This window comes from Lepidochelys kempii, chromosome 8 (assembly GCF_965140265.1).
Source record: "Lepidochelys kempii isolate rLepKem1 chromosome 8, rLepKem1.hap2, whole genome shotgun sequence".
NCBI classification, from domain to species: Eukaryota; Metazoa; Chordata; order Testudines; family Cheloniidae; genus Lepidochelys; species Lepidochelys kempii.
This window is the reverse complement of record NC_133263.1, coordinates 15,245,039-15,255,526: the sequence shown is the minus strand read 5'-3', so window position 1 is coordinate 15,255,526 and position 10,488 is coordinate 15,245,039.

Sequence of the window (10,488 nt, the reverse complement as noted above, 5' to 3'; positions counted from 1 at the left end):
TCCCCCTCTCCTTTCCTTCTGCCCCCTCAGCCTCCCCTCTCATCCCCCTCTCCTTTCCTTCTGCCCCCTCAGCCTCCCCTCTCATCCCCCTCTCCTTTCCTTCTGCCCCCTCAGCTCCCCTCTCATCCCCCTCTCCTTTCCCTCTGCCCCCTCGCTTCCCTCAGCCTCCCCTCTCATACCCCTCTCCTTTCCTCTGCCCCCTCGGCTCCCTTCCTACCCATCCTTTCCCTCTGCTCCCTCAGCCTCCCCTCCCTTCCCCCTCTCCTTTCCCTCTGCCCCCCTCCATTTCCTCTGCTCCCTCAGCCTCCCCCCACCCCTTCTCCTTTCCTTCTGCCCTTTGGCCTCCCCTCCCATTCCCTCTGCCCTCTTTGGTGCCCCTTTGGTCCATCTCCCACCCCCTCCCTTTTCTCTGCCCCCTAGGCTTCCCTTCCTACCCATACTTTCCCTCTGCTCCCTCAGCCTCCCCCTCCTTTCCCTCTGCCCCTTTGTCCCCTCAGCTTCTCTTCCCACCCCATCCCTTCCCTCTGCCCCCTCTCCAACTCCTCTATCCTTTCTCTCTGACCCTTCCCACCCAGCCCCAGCCTTTTCCTCTGCCCCCTCGACCTCCCCTCCCACCCCCTCCTTTCCCTCAGCACCCTCTTCTTCCTTCTCACAGTTCCCCTGTCGGATCAATGGAGGATACAACCTTTCTGAGCTGAGTCTCAGGTGCAGGAGATCTCCTCGGGGCTGCCCCCAGTTGGAATCAAGTCAAAGAAACCCTTTACCTGCACATGCATCTCCTCCTTTCAGCATAGTCTTTAGGGAGCCACTGTTGCGATCTGGTGGGGGTGGGACAGAGCAGGCAGAGGGGCAGATGCTTAGTCTGGTCCAGGCTGTACCCACAGGTTCACTGCTATTTCCAGATGTCTTTAGGATCCCATTTCTTAGCACACTCCCATTCAGAGGCCGAGTCTTGTTGCTTGTGGTCCCGAGGTGTGGGCCATTGGCTGTGAACCCCAACAGGGCTGTTTTTCTCCGCAGTCAAAACAAAGGCTGGTGACTTTCACTTTTCCTTTAGGCAGCATCCTCCAAAAATATAGGTGGGGGAGGGAAGAGAGAGCTGTGGCTGGGGAAAGTGAAAGTGCACAGGAGGGAGGTGGAGCAACGGCCTAGGATCTAATCCAGTTTGGTACACAGAATTTTCCCAGGGATTATTATACTTCACAGCGTTCGGAGACAGGGGACAGGCAGAATGGGAAGGGGAGGAGAGAAAATAACCCAAAAGCATGTCAGGGGGACAGGATATGAGGAACTCAAATTCTGTGGGGGTAGAAGACAGTAAATTAGAGTGTTTCAGGCTTGGTAGTGGGAGAAAATCCCTTTTACTAGGTCAGAGAAATGTTTTCCTGCTGGGTTGCATGAAGCCTTTGACCATATTGATCACCGTGCACAGTGGCCTGGTTTTGATGCATCTTTGATATCTCTAGGTTTCCTGTCCTCATGACTGGCTCTCGTTTCTGGCCTGGGAAACTCAGACTGATTCTCTTCTCCCTTTCTATTTAGAAAGTGCAGAGAGATTTTAAGCACCGTGTTGGCTCTACCCAGAGCCCTGTTTCTCCTAGTGCATCCGCCACTGGCAGCAACAGTGAGAAACAGGACTGGTCAAACATTTTCCTTCACAACTGTTTTTTCCATGGAAAATTGGATTCACAACTAAATGAAATTTTTCACAAATGTCTGCTTTCTCTGGAAAACTTTTGGGGGGGGGGGTCAAAAAATTAAATGTTTCGGCATTCAAATTTCTGATGTTCTAATTTTTTATTTATACATATTCTTCTATTTAATGTTGTTGTAGATAGGTGGAGTCCAATGCTGTTTATTCCAGTTTAAATAAAGTCCCCTTTATCGTATTTTTTGACAACCAATTGTATTCACTTAGCTACCATTAAATAACCTTTTATCACAGTTTTCAGAGTAGCAGCCATGTTAGTCTGTATCTGCAAAAAGAAAAGGACTACCTGTGGCACCTTAGAGACTAACCAATTTACTTGAGCATAAGCTTTCGTGAGCTACAGCTCACTTCATTGGATGCATGCAGTGGAAAATACAGTGGGGAGATTTTACACCATTGGGAGGGAAATCATAGATCCTGTGGTTGATAGAACTCGTAAAATGGCTGACCAACATCCACTGTTTCATGTTCTCTGTGTATATAAAATCTCCCCACTGTATTTTCCACTGCATGCATCCGATGAAGTGAGCTGTAGCTCACAAAAGCTTATGCTCAAATAAATTTGTTAGTCTCTAAGGTGCCACAAGTCCTCCTGTTCTTTCATCACAGTGTAACACTTCCCCCAGCTCTCACCTGCGAGGTAATATTACATCACCTCCATGACAGACTAAATTTTGGTTGGTGGTTTTAGGACAGGGTGACTCTTGTATGTATTTCAAATTATAACACAATAACCTTACTCTGAGAGGTCTGTTTACACCTCTACACTCTAGCCCTGGGGAAAGAGTGTGCAAGAAAATGACCCCTACAAAGGGGTGAAGCCTGGTTAGAAGCAAAGCTAGTTGGCAACACTGATGAAATGAATGAGCTCTGTGGAGCTGCAACCTATTGGTGATTGCTCTGAATATTCTGGTTCCACCCCACAAGTTACGTTATCCAATTATGACAGGTTTCAGAGTAACAGCCGTGTTAGTCTGTATTCGCAAAAAGAAAAGGAGGACTTGTCTCTAAGGTGCCACAAGTACTCCTTTTCTTTTTGTTATCCAATTATATTTCCTAAAACAAAACTTTCTGCAAACTTGATTAACACATTTATACAAGTTCCCATCCGAAGAATAACTATCTTTCAGAAAGAGCAGAAGGCTCTGTACATGGCTGAAATCTGCACAATGTCATACAGCTTCAGATAGTAACTGGATGTGATGCAGAAGCCCTTAGATAATATTGTAAAACATATCTGGGATCCTGAGTGTGCTGCCAAAAGGACTTCATTCCTATCCAAGCCATATAAATGCCAAATCTCCCATATTACTTTCAGCTTTCCTGTGAAAGAGGCACAAACCCCATGCTACAGAGACAATTTAAAAATAAAAATAAATCTACACAGGGCTTGTCCCTGCTGGGTGCTCCTGGAAGACACTTGTAGCACAGATATCATGTGCTAAATAAGTCTCAGGGCTTATTTTTCTACCCTGAGCTGCAATTGTAAGAGTAAGGAAACCTACTGTCTGAATCCTGGTGGCTTAGAGAACAATGTTAAGGGCCTTGAGATTGTTCATGGTTCAAGGCAGTTAATGAGTAAGTCAGAAGGAAATGAATTAAGTTCATCCCAGGGTCAAGAACCATTCTGTACTACCAGATGGAAGCAATTAAGATCTCTTAAGAAACCAAACTGTTCAAAACTGCAGGACCAGAGAGAAGAGAACATCTCCCTCGCTCGCTGATGTCACTGACTTAAGTTGGGAATGTCTGAAAAAAGAAAACTGGCACTTTAGGCAATAACCCAGCCTTCTCCTGTGCAAACTGCACACTTAGTAGTGTTTTGTTTAACTTCTCCTGCACTGCTCCGGGCAGCACAGTGCCATTACCAGGGGAGTTCATTTAATGACTCAGTGCTTTAAAACCATTTTATTTAGTCTGAGAGATTAATCAGTCAGTCAGTGTCCCTGGGCACTTCCTGTTAATCAGTCATATTATCTACCTAGTTTCCTCAAGTAAAGATACTTGAGGAATTAGAGACAATGACAATATTAGCAAACTGAGACTGCGACTAGCTTTTAGATATGCAGGCAAAGAGATATAAGTGACCGGGGTAAGTACTGTTAGCACAAGAGGTCACAGAGGTAAGAAAGGGGTTTCCCTGGAGACATGTACATTCATTTTTAGAATCAGATGAGCAGGTTTTCTCTCTCTCTCTCTTGGGCTGTCATATCTTCACCGGGATTTTGAGAATGCCTCTCACTGGTCTTATATTGAGGAATTACTCACAATTCAAAGTAATAAGACAGCTCCCAGCAGGTAAACTGATGTACTGAGACCAACTGCATCACTTTCCCAAAACATGGCTCTTTTTTTCCGGGCCACACCACAATGCTACAAGTCACAACTTTGGCTCGTTCAGGCAGCTCTTACAACAGCATGGCTTCTGGGCCAAAGCTCTCACACTTTGCCTACAGCAGCTGTTTGTAACTACTGTAGACTCCCTTTTTAAAATAAATGTTGCTATTTTGCTGTATACAGTTGCCCTACCAACAGATGTATCCAGTACAAATACAGAGAGCAGAGCAGGGTCAGGATATAAACATTGAAACCACGGAATAAAATCCAAGAAGAAAAACGTTTTAAAAATAAATCCAAAGAGCTATTTAAAGACTGTCAATCATTAGCAGGCTGAGCGAGGGGGAAAGACAGTCTTTGGTTAAGGTAGTAGACAAAGGATAATATTTTCAAAAGCACTTAAGTGACTTAGGAGCCTAAGGCCTATTTTCAAAAACGACTTAGGCACTAGACACCAGACACCTAAGTCTCAATGAGACTTCTGAAAATCTGAATGAAACTTCTGTGAGGCTCCAAAAGTCTAAGTCACTTTTGAAAATGGAACAAGGCCTAGATTAATATTCTACCTTTTCAGAAGAAAGAGCCCATAGTCTGAGTTGCTTCCATGAACTAAATTCTTGAGAGATTTTGCTTAAAGATAGCAGAAATCTCACAACACCACATGACGGGCCTTGATTTGGCCTCAGACTGAACTCTAACCAGAATTTAATTTGGGTACAAATCACTGGAGATTCTGGCTCTAGTTCACTGGGTTCCTGGCCCATGACTAGGGCTTCTACCCACTGATGGTAACACAAGTAATAATGATACTTCAAACTTAAACAGGAGTTTACCAAACTTAACTAGAACAAATACATTTCTTAGGTAAATATGGTAACGGTGTTTAAAAATTATCTGCAGACTCCATACTTTGGAAAGGAGAAAACTTAAGTGTGGTGTGACTGTAGTAGGATCACAGAAGTAGGGTCAAGAGACACAAACAGTGATAAACCAGAAGAAAAAAAAAGTATGAACTTTCTAGCAAACAGACAGAGAATTCAGACTGTGGGATTTAAAGAAAACAAAAAGATAAATCCATTAACCGCACACTCTTTGGGGCAAAATAATGAATGGTTGTTTAGTCCAAACTCACTCAGATTAGTTTAAACCTACAGTAATTATGAAGAAACTCGTACAGATACAGACAGACATCATCTTCCTTTCCAAATGCAAACAGATGGACATCGTACCAAAAGGACTGAAGGTAAAAAATCCATTACAGTCTACATACCACACAGACTATGCTGACAGCTTGTGCCACACGCTCTCAAAGAAACTGCGGAACCACCTGATCAACATCCTCTACAGCAAACAGGGAAAGATTAACTGGATACTCTCATAAAAAACCAACCTTCCACACAAACTTCCTCGTGGCTGGACTTTACAAAAACTAGACAAGCTATTTACAACACACACTTTGCTTCTCTACAAAAGAAAAAGGACACTAAACTATCTAAACTACTACATGCCACAAGGGGCCACAACAGTGGTTCCCTTAACCCACCCAGCAATATTGTTAATCTATCCAATTATACCCTTAGCCCAGCAGAAGAATCTGTCCTATCTCGGGGCCTCTTCTTCTGCCCCTCCACCCCCACGAACATGATACAGTTCTGTGGTGACCTAGAATCCTATTTTCGACATCTCCGACTCAAGGAATATTTCCAACACACCTCTGAACAACATACTAACCCACAGAGACCTTCCTACCAACACTACAAAAAGAAGGATTCTGGGTGGACTCCTCCTGAAGGTCAAAACAACAGACTGGACTTCTACATACAGTGCTTCCACCGACGTGCACGGGCTGAAATTGTGGAAAAGCAGCATCACTTGCCCCATAACCTCAGCTGTGCAGAACACAATGCCATCCACAGCCTCAGAAACAACTCTGACATCATCAAAAGGCTGATAAAGGAGGTGCTGTCGTCATCATGAATAGGTCGGAATATGAACAAGAGACTGCTAGGCAGCTCTCCAACACCACTTTCTACAAGCCATTACCCTCTGATCCCACTGAGGGTTACCAAAAGAAACTACAGCATTTGCTCAAGAAACTCCCTGAAAAAGCACAAGAACAAATCTGCACAGACACACCCCTGGAACCCCGACCTGGGGTATTCTATCTGCTACCCAAGATCCATAAACCTGGAAATCCTGGATGCCCCATCATCTCAGGCATTGGCACCCTGACAACAGGATTGTCTGGCTATGTAGACTCCCTCCTCAGGCCCTACGCTACCAGCACTCCCAGCTATCTTCGAGACACCACTGACTTCCTAAGGAAACTACAATCCATCAGTGATCTTCCTGAAAACACCATCCTGGCCACTATGGATGTAGAAGCCCTCTACACCAACATTCCATACAAAGATGGACTACAAGCCGTCAGGAACACTATCCCCGATAATGTCACGGCAAACCTGATGGCTGAACTTTGTGACTTTGTCCTCACCCATAACTATTTCACATTTGGGGACAATGTATACCTTCAAATCAGCGGTGCTGCTATGGGTACCCGCATAGCCCCACAGTATGCCAACATTTTTGTGGCTGACTTAGAACAACGCTTCCTCAGCTCTCGTCCCCTAATGCCCCTACTCTACTTGCGCTATATTGATGACATCTTCATCATCTGGACCCATGGAAAAGAAGTCCTTGAGGAATTCCACCATGATTTCAACAATTTCCATCCCACCATCAACCTCAGCCTGGACCAGTCCACACAAGAGATCCACTTCCAGAACACTACGGTGCTAATAAGCGATGGTCCCATAACCACCACCCTATACCGAAAACCTACTGACCGCTATTCCACCTGTATGCCTCCAGCTTTCATCCAGACCATACCACACGGTCCATTGTCTACAGCCAAGCTCTACGATACAACCGCATTTGCTCCAACCCCTCAGACAGAGACAAACACCTACAAGATCTCTATCAAGCATTCTTACAACTACAATACCCACCTGCTGAAGTGAAGAAACAGATTGACAGAGCCAGAAGAGTACCCAGAAGTCACCTACTACAGGACAGGCCCAACAAAGAAAATAACAGAACGCCACTAGCTGTCACCTTCAGTCCCCAACTAAAACCCCTCCAACACATTATTAAGGATTTACAACATATCCTGAAGGACGACCCATCACTCTCACAGATCTTGGGAGGCAGGCCAGTCCTTGCCTACAGACAGCCCCCCAACCTGAAGCAAATACTCACCAGCAACCACACACCACACAACAGAACCACTAACCCAGGAACCTATCCTTGCAACAAAGCCCGTTGCCAACTGTGTCCACATATCTAATCAGGAGACACCAACATAGAGCCTAATCACATCAGCCACACTATCAGAGGCTCGTTCACCTGCACATCTACCAATGTGATATATGCCATCATGTACCAGCAATGCCCCTCTGCCATGTACATTGGTCAAACTGGACAGTCTCTATGTAAAAGAATAAATGGACACAAATCAGAAGTCAAGAATTATAACATTAAAAAACCAGACAGAGAACACTTCAATCTCTCTGGTCACTCGATTACAGACCTAAAAGTCGCAATATTACAACAAAAAGACTTCAAAAACAGACTCCAACGAGAGACTGCTGAATTGGAATTAATTTGCAAACTGGATACAATTAACTCAGGCTTGAATAGAGACCGGGAGTGATTGAGTTGTTACACAAAGTAAAACTATTTCCCCATGTTTATTTCCCCACCCCACACTGTTCCTCAGACGTTCTTGTCAACTGCTGGAAATGGCCCACCTTGATTATCACTACAAAGGGTTTTCTTCCCCCCCCCCACCCACACTCTCCTGCTGGTAATAGCTCCTCTTAAGTGATCACTCTCCTTACAGTGTGTGTGGTAACACCCATTGTTTCATGTTCTCTGTGTATATAAATCTCCCCACTGTATTTTCCACTGAATGCATCCGATGAAGTGAGCTGTAGCTCACAAAAGCTTATGCTCAAATAAATTTGTTAGTGTCTAAAGTGTCACAAGTACTCCTTTTCTTTTTGCGAGTAATTATGTTGTAACAGGACAGCATCTAAACACACACCAGGTAACCAACCCTAGTTTAAATATTTAAGGACCCAAATCTGACATCTTTTTAAAACACTGAATCTAATGGTGAATAAATCTAATTTTGGTGTCTTTTTCCTCTCTGGGGAAAGGTAGTTCAGTTTCCATGGCTCTTCAGTTTTTGGCCTTCCTACTAGATTGCCAGCAGAGATGTCAATTGTGATAGTGGTTTTCTTTTCCTCAAAGGTGAAGACACCATTTATCTACTAGGAATTGCTCTGATACCACCTTTCCAGGTAGCAGCCACCTAACAGCCATCAGATTGCAACTTCTGGTCATATACCAAGCTGGTCCAAATGTGAAGTGATGATAGAGGTGAAAGTCTATGCTATTTACAGGTGCTGAGAGCCATTAAACCAAACTGTAAACCCTGTATATGATAGAAACCACTTCAAACCCTGGGGTGTGACAGCACCTACAATGCTATTCCCAGTTTCCTCCGCTGTCCTAGTCTCCTCTACTATATGAAAGACAACAACAAAAGCTAACCTGGCTTCTGGTAATTATTTCTGCTTTTCAAGAAATGTACAACATAATACAGCGTGAGTCAGAAAGACAAATGATGGGGATCTTGGCCATTCAGTAGAACAACTTGCATGACTTGTCTATTTCAGGCTGTGCAAGAAACAACCCATCTAGTTTTGACCTGTACGCCAGTGGCTCTCAACCTTTCCAGACTACTGTACCCCTTTCAGGAGTCTGATTTGTCTTGAGTACCCCCAAGTTTCACCTCACTTAAAAACTACTTGCTTACAAATTCAGATCTAGAAATACAGAAGTGTCACAGCACACTATTACTGAAAAATTGCTGACTTTCTCATTTTTGCCATATTGTTATAAAATAAATCAATTGGAATATAAATATTGTACTTACATTTCAGTGTATAGTATGTAGAGCAATATAAACAAGTCATTATCTGTATGAAATTTTAGTCTGTACTGACTTCACTTATGCTTTTTATGTAGCCTGTTGTAAAACTAGGCAAATATTTAGATGAGTTGATGTACCCCCTGGAAGACCTCTGCATACCCCTGGTTGAGAACTACTGCCATACGCTATGGCAGTAGTTCAGAAAGACTTTGTATAGTGCATCTCAGTGCTAGATTTCCAGGAGATCTGTGGAGTTTGTAAGCAAATTAGAATTACTGATGCTCTTGCTGGAAATGACAATAGCAAAGGCCTAATGGGGAAGCATCCGTTCAGGAACCTAGCAGTGGGAATGGGAAATAAAGGCGGTTGGGAAGGGTATGTGCAGGAGAGAAAGAAAAGCAAGAGAGACAGGTGATGCGAGATACAGATTTATCAATTCTAAAGAGTCATTTATGTCCTACTATAGAGTTACATGGTCTGATTCTCAAAAGGTGCTGACCACTTGCCCCTCTCATTGACTTAAATGGGATTTCTGGCTGCTCAGAACCTCTGGAAATGAGGCCAACAGATGCACTCGTGTACACTCGCATATGGGAACCTTGAGAAAAGTTCTTAATGATTTATTGGGTGCTATAATTAGAATGTCTGAATGGATGAGTTAGATAGCAACAACTGCTGTTATAGACACAGTGAGCTGAGCAAATGCTGCCATCTGTTGGTGGAGAGTATACATACCTGACCGGATGCTCTAGCTCAAGGGTGGCCAACCTGAGCCTGAGAAGGAGCCAGAATTTACCCATGTACATTGCCAAAGAGACACAGTTATATGTCAGCAGCCCCCCATCATCCCCCCACTCCCAGCGCCTCCCACGCACCAGCAGCCCCGCCGACCAGCACCTTCCCCTCCCTCCTCCTGATCAGCCATTTTGTGGCGTGCAGGAGGCTTGGGGTGGGGGGAAGAAGTGAGGGCATGGCAGGTTCAGGGGAGAGGGCTGGAAGGGCTGAAGTGGAGGCAGGGCCTGTGGCAGAGTCAGGGGTTGAGCAGTGAGCACCCCACCGGCACATTGGAAAGTTGGCCTCTGTAATTCCAGCCCCGGAGTCGGTGCCTATCCAAGGAGCCGCATATTAACTTCTGAAGAGCTGCATGTGGCTCCAGAGCCATAGGTTGGCCACCCCTGCTCTAGCTTAAGAAAATTCCTTCCTCTTTTAGGGTTTGTCTGCATTTTAAGCTCGGGTATAATTTGCAGCATGAGAAGATCAACCTAGCATGCTACAAACAGAGTGCAGCCCTGGTGGCACAAAGGGCTAGCTGCCTGGAGGACATGCCTTTCTGAGACACAAGGCATGTACTTGGAGTGACAAGCCCCTCCCACTGCTCGCACCACCCCGACTACTTTATTTTGAGCATACTAGGCTCCATCACAGCTAGCATGGGTAGGTC